The following is a 7,728-nucleotide window of genomic DNA, read 5'->3' as shown; positions in this document are numbered from 1 at the left end:
AACCCACGACGGATGAGTCAATTATTTATGCCGAACCTGCATGGGGCCCGTTTGGCGTTTGGACGCAAGACATACCGCGATTGAGTGATGATGGAAAAAGGATTCCTTCTTTCGCACTAGTATGGCATAAGCCCCATTCTCTCTCTCTCTGGTTGGTGCAGAGTATTGCACTATAATGTACACAGCTGGGGATGACAGTAGCGAAACGCAGCGGGACACTATCGGATAGCATATCTTTCAGGCTTCCCGTTCAACATAAAATATGCTTCTTTTGTATACAAGGGTTACAACAGACCGGCTATAGTCATGCATCTCAAATAAGGGATTAAGTGTAATATATCAGAATATAATAATATAAAAATATAAAAATTAAACCGAAGTAACCAAGGGCAGTCCATACCAGAGCATTAGTGATTAATCATAGATTTAATCATGATTAATGAATAATGGGTTATTTAATCATTATTCATTAATCATAATCATACAAAAAATATGATTCAATCATTAATCATTAATCGTTAATCATGAAATTTTACATGTATTCATTAATCACTAATCATATTCATAATTGTTTTGAGTTTATTCATTAATCATCAAGTTTAATCATTGCATACATCGCTTTAATTCATTAATCTTTAATCATAATCATTTAATTTTCATACCTTTCAGTAACCCACTTTGGTAAAAATGTTACCTGATAATTGATCATTATGCAAATCATTCAATTTGATTGTTCATAATCATTAATCATTAATCATACCGATCTTTAATCATTAATTGTACATATTGTGTTAGCATTTAATCACGATCGGCAATCGTTAATCATACTCCAAACGTTTTATTCATTAATCATAATCCTTAATCTCGGCAAGCCTCGTTGGATAAACGTACAACTCGTGCTGAAAAAATCATCTTTTTGCAACTAGTTGCACAAACTACTATTTTATACCTACATGAAATGACGCTCAGTGTTCTTAGAATATACATCTGTTACAGCCTGCTGAGTTGTTATGCCCATATAGCTACCGATTCAGTCCATTATTGTCCGGTTTTGATTTGTAGAAGCAAACTATCAAAATCTGAACGGATAATTTGCAGACACACTGTAAAAGTAACGAGCAATTACAACACAAATGTTTTCTAAGGAATAAGGGCCTGGAAAACCGCCTAATCTCTCAAAACCCTCTGTATTTTTCCCTAAAAAATCTTGTTTAGTCAACTCAAGGTTGTGAGTCGCTGCAATATGAAAATGGAAAGTTAGTTATGGACCCATGAATGACTCGCCGTGCTTGATAACGCTTATCTATATGAAAATTATTTTAAGCTCTCAGTGGAATGTCATAAGACGAGTTTGTTCTATTCCATTTTATGCCACAACTTTATTGTACCTTTGACAGATACGTAACTAAGGCCGTCTTCAGTGTCTCGTACTTGATTCGACTAATCGATAAGTCGAGTCAAGTACGAGGCTCTGAAGACGGCCTTGATGTTGAGGTCGAAATACGTATCTGTCAAAGGTACAATAAAGAAGTGGAATTAAATGGAATAGTACAAACTCGTCCTATGACAAGCTTATCTAGCATTTCAAAGTGATCCTCCGACTTAATCCTTGTCAATACTCACAGCGATAAAAGATTTATTCGAAATTAAAAAACCCTCACAAACATCATTACTTCATCACCAAGGTTTCGACAAATTTTGACAACCAGTAAAAATTGTACAAATAGTATTTTAAGCCATCAAGATTAAACTTTTCGACCGAAGGAACTACATTCATCCACTTACTTATGCAGGCTATGTACTAATCTAATCAAAGTTGAATCTATTATGTTTTCGTCACCTTTTAAAATTGAGTTTGCCGCGCCTTCTGCACCTAGACCTGTGCGCTGAAGTATTTGTGAACGGCGGAGGCGAAAGGCTATTTTTACACCGGCAGCGGCGGCGTCGGGGGCGTCACGCTGTAAGCGATATTCGGCGGCGGCGGCGACGTGAATCGGGGTGAAGATTTTTGAGCTGAGAGAAAAATAAATTTCACGCAGCAAGGAATATCATGCTTTTAATGAATTTTTGTTTTTTTTTTGTACAATTGCTAGCTACAGTTAGACTGATGGGGTGAACATCTTAATAGCTATAACGTGTATCTCCACAGCAAAAGTTTACATGTCCACTAGGACTTTGCCGCATCACAGCATATAAGTTCATTGGAAAGTACTTCGGATATAAATCCAGAAATTCGTTTGGGAATTCCTCAAGATATTCCTTAGAAAATTCGAAAAAGGGATTCTAAGAATTAATTTAGAATTTCCCTAATGAATTCCTCCAAGAATTCCCTTGAAAATTTATTTGGGTATTTCTTCGGAAATTTCTTCGAAAGGTTTTTAATGAATTTCCTTGGAAGTTACTTTAGGGATTGCTTCGGAAATTCTTCATTATTAAAATTTCTTCAGAAAGTAATTCGAAAACTTTTTTAGGAATTCCTTTGAAAATACCCATGGAAAATTCATCAAGAATTTCTATTGGAATATATGCGGACACTGTTTTAGGAACACATTGGAAAACCCCTTTAAGAGCAATGCTTCGAAATTTGAATTAGGATTTTTCTGAAGGAATCCGTGGATGAATTTCCAAATTAATTACTTACTTACTTACGGATCCTGTACACCTCCGGTGGTGCAAAGGGCCGACTTGAAAGATCTCTATCCTGAGCGTTGCCCGGCTATCGCTTTAACCTGTTGCCAGGTTAGATTTCGGTCGACTTCTTTTATTTCTTTATTGAGGCTTCGCCGCCATGAGCCTCTGGGTATGCCTCTGCTGCGATGTCCCGCTGGGTTCCAGTCTAATTCTTGTTTACAGATTTCGTTTCCGCCCCTACGTAGAGTGTAGCCGACCCAACCCCACTTCGATCCCGAATTTCTGTTGCTATCGGCCTCTGGTGACAACGACGATGGAGCTCATTGTTTGCTGTTGTGAGGCCACCAGGCCCGAATTATATACCGCAGGCATCTGGTAATGAACACCTGCAGCCGTTGAGTGTTCTCCACTGATACACACCATGTTTCGCTGGCGTATAACAGCACAGATTTCACGTTAGAGTTGAAAATTCGTATTTTGGTGCGTTCACTTATCTGTCTGTTTTCCAAATATTTCTTAAACTCGCAAAGGCAGCCCTTGCTTTCTTGATCCGTGCGCCTATGTCGATCTTGGTACCGCCGTCCGACGCCATTTGGCTACCAAGATATTGGAAGCTTTCAACATTCTCCACTGGTTGCCCGGCTACTGTGAAACTGGAAGGAGTCGCCGTGTTTACATCCAACGATTTGGTTTTGTTGACGTTGATGACTAAACCTGCCGAAGAGGAGCGCTCGGCAAGGTCGTTGAGCTTACTCTGCATATCAAAGCGCCGTTGCGCGAGGAGTGCAACGTCATCAGCCAATTCGAAGTCGTTTAGGTGCTCCATGGTTATAGGCTGCCATAACAGCCCGCGGTTTGGTTTACGGTCAATCGCACCTACCAGAATCTCATCGATTACGATGAGGAACAGTAACGGTGATAGAATATTTCCTTGCCTCACACCCGCTATGACCCGGATAGGGTCGGACAGGACCCCATTGTGCAGCACTCTACACGAGAAGGCCTCGTACTGTGCTTCGATGAGGCCGATGATTTTCTCAGGAACTCCCTTGCGTCTCAGGGCGCCCCACATATTCTCGTGATTGAGACGGTCGAAAGCTTTTTCGTAGTCAATGAATACCAAGTAAAGGGACTCTTGGAATTCGTTGACCTGCTCCAGAATGATGCGGAGCGTGACAATATGGTCCACACAGGATCTTCCTGCACGGAATCCGGCTTGCTGCCGCCGGAGAGTCGCATCGATCTTCTTCTGAATCCGGGCTAGGATAATTTTGCACAGAACTTTGAGAACGGTACACAGCAACATAACGCCTCGCCAGTTATCGCATACTGTCAGGTCACCCTTTTTGGGCACCTTTACTAAGATACCTTGCATCCAGTCGACCGGGAAAGTTGCGGTGTCCCAGATATTCCAAATTAATTCCTGGTGGATTTTTAAAGAGATTTTCGAGAATATTTCTAGAGGAATCCTATTCAATTCTTGAGTAAATTGAGTAAATACCTTAAATAATTCCATAAGGAAAACATCAGGAATTAATTCGGTAAGCCATCAAGAAACTCATTCTAGTATACCTTGAAACATTTCGTCAGGAATTTCTTCATAAAACATCCACAAATGAAACCAGGGCTTTCTTTGAAATTTTTCCTCTGGAAATGTTTCGGAACTTCTTAAGAACTTCTGGAATTCTTCTGGAAATTCCTTCAAAAATTCTTCTAAGATTGAATCTGACAATTCCATCAGGAGTTCGGAAATTATTTTATAAAATTTCTTCCAATGTAGAACAAATAATTTAAGCTGAATAAGTTAGTACAGTTGGAATAGATATTACCCGCCCTTCCTCAAAGAAGCCATCCCTCGGAAAGCTCAATAAGGATTGCGAATCTATTCATTATTCTGTTGGATTAAACTGTTGAGAGGAGATTCTCTCTATCCCGCGGTCTTCGCGTAAGTGTCTTTGCTTACGGGTCCGCCACCTCCGTTTTTGCCCTTCACACAGCAGTGCATTGAAAGCAGAATTGTAATTAAATTCGACTGTACTATTGTGTGGAGCCTATGCAGAGCAAGACTCAAGCCAGGTGGATAACTACACACATACATACATACTTTTGAAAATTTCTACAAAATTCCTTCGAAAATTATTTTAACAATTCCACTGGAATTTGTTCATGTAATCCATAGAACATTCCATCCCTCGGAAATTCATCTAGTAATTCCTTCTGAATTTCCTCCGCCATTTTCTTCCAGAGCTCTAGGATAAATTGTCAGATATCTCCGTACGAATTCCTAGAGCAATTTCAAAGCAACTCTTAAAGGAATTACCGACATTCTTAAATTTCTTAAAGAATTTCTTTGGACATTCCTCCAAGAATTTCTTCGGAATTTTCAGCAAATCTCCAGAAATTACTACGAAGATAAATCCAGAAATTCCTCAAGACTCTAAGAATTTTCTTCAGGTATTCCTTCAGAACTTCCTCCAGGACTTCCTTCGGAAATTATTTCAAGAGAACCAAGAAATTTATTTGGGAATTGTGTAACAAAATAAATCTTTACCAGTTTTTCAGAAATTGCCAGAACAATTCTGCGTTCTAGTACTTATGCTTCTACTATTTTTGCATTTGCATATCACGAGGCTAACACAATGATACTCCATGTCAAGTAAGGTGGCTCAAAAAACACCTTTTTCAAATTTTTTGATGGGCCGCCCTCTTATTCGGTTCTATTTGATGCCCTGATGTTCTGGACAAAATTTCAGTCAAATCAGTCAACGTTTGGGTGGTGCTAAACTCGTTGGAATTTTATGTGGGAAAATGTATGCAGAAACATCCAAAAACAGTGATTTGTAGTTAAACGGCCCAATTTACGATGAAGAACTATGATACTCATTCAGTTCTTGTAGAATTTAATACAGAATGGTATGCTGAAAACCTCGAGAAGATTAGAGTTTATTAGGCAAAGATATTAGCATTTTACTGGAGTGTTGTATGGGTGAATGTATTTCTTTTCAAAGGTAAAAGAAACGAAATTTGCCTAAACCCCACTTCAGAGAAATTTTAATAACTTCGCCGGGCAAACACTAATCTTCTCGCGGTTTTCAGCATAACATTCTGTATTAAATTTTGTATTAAATTTTTGCATGAGTATCATAGTTTTTCATCGTAAAGTGTGCCGTCTAACTGCAAATCACTGTTTTTGGATGTTTCTACATACCTTTTTGCATACAAACTTCTAACGAGTTTAGCACCGCCCAAATGTTGACCAATTTTGCTGAAATTTTGTCCAGAGCATCAGGGCATCAAATAAAACCGAATGAGAGCGTGGCCTATCAATAAAAATGAAAAAAGTTTTTTTTCCTTACTAATTTGAGCCACCCTATTGTCCAGGGAAGTTAAACATATTTATCAGACTGGGAATCCAAATTAAACATGCATTATAGTATTGTTGACTTGCAGCCGCGTGTATAAGCACTAGACCAATTAAGATATGTAACATTCAAACCTTTAAAAAGATGATGAAACACCCAATGCGACCAGAATGAGGTTATTCCACATAAAATTACATATGCGATTAGAAATTCATTGTAGGTCTGTAGCCAAGAAGTTCTTGGATGACCTAATATTTAATACGCCAATGCGGGTAAAAGTGACAAAGATAAAAGCAAACAAATCTGCTAAAGGTATAATAGTTATTAAATTAATGCCTGATAGGTTGCCTTGGTTCGGCAGATGCAAACCCACTGCATACTGTGATTTTTGTGTTGGCTCATCATCGGCGTGAAATAAGAAATTCGGCGGCGTGGAGTCATCTGGCGTATGGCGCGCCGCCGACACCTTGACCGGCGGCGGCGGCGTAGCGTGGCCGCGCACATGCCTAGCCTGAGAAGAAACAATTTTCTTTCCATTGCGCTTTCCCAATAGTGTTATAAAAGCACGGAATCGCAACAGTGCTATTTTTATAGTCAATACCTTCATATAAAATGCTGGTTCGTTGAGGTTGAATGATCTGCAGCAACACACCGAGGACCACCACTAATGCTATGGATTTCCACTAATGCTATGGAATGTTACCAGCACTTCCGTGATGCTGTGTCCACTCCGCTGCGACAGCTTTGATGTGTCCGCTCTGCGTGAAAACTTGTTCGAACTGAGGATTAGATCCAAACCCGCAAGTGATTGATTTTTGATGTCTGTGCTAGTGATGCATATACGTGATTGGTCAGTTTACCTATTTCTAATCTTTTTATCAATTTTTGATAATAAATAGTTAAAAATCAATATTTTCATATGAATATAAAGAAGCGTTGATTCATCCTTGATGAAATGGTCCAAAAAAATTTAAAATCCATCCAGAAACGGCTGAGATATTAAAGTTTAAAGTCTATCATATTTTCGTGACGGTCCCTGATTTTCGCAATCGTAAAGTGTACCTCAATATAGAAAAGACAGTCCTACGTCAGAAAATTAAATACCGCTAAAGCATCCTACTTGGTTGGCATGTGTACAAAAATACATATGAGAGAGTTAGTTCTGAAAATGTATTGCGAGAGATCGGCTGGTACCTGGTGCTGGGAATTTGGTTTCATCAGTATCCGCTAAGCTGCGGGGAATGACGGTGGTCATTCGTAGCATAGTAGGGAAAGCACCTGTCATGCGAACTGGAGTCGCCCCACCGGAGGGGCGGTTACCCTCCAATACATTTTCTGAACTAAATCTATCACATGTTGTACATATGCATAATCAAGTTTCAGACATAGAAACCGAAACAGTTTTGCCAAAAACAAACCGAACAGAATCGAGTTTAATTACCTGTGGCCAAGGAGGGGAATGGTTGACATTTCTTTTTAAAATTCATTCTTCCATGCAATGGCACGCCAAATGCTGGGTAAAGCGTACCATTGGTACTTCGCGTACCTGAAGGAATAAAATATACCCCATCTCGCGGTCCTCAGCTTCTTACCCAGCAACTCCTATCCCTACCTCCCTGCGGTGCTGGCCGGGATACGAGCAACCTTAGGGAAGATCGGGTAACCAACCCCAGTGGGAACTATGGTCGTATGTTGACAGGAAGGGGGGTTGCTCCTCTCCGGAGGTGCAAATCTT

Source organism: Armigeres subalbatus, unplaced genomic scaffold, assembly GCF_024139115.2.
Source record: "Armigeres subalbatus isolate Guangzhou_Male unplaced genomic scaffold, GZ_Asu_2 Contig110, whole genome shotgun sequence".
NCBI classification, from domain to species: Eukaryota; Metazoa; Arthropoda; class Insecta; order Diptera; family Culicidae; genus Armigeres; species Armigeres subalbatus.
Note: the sequence above shows the minus strand (reverse complement) of the source record.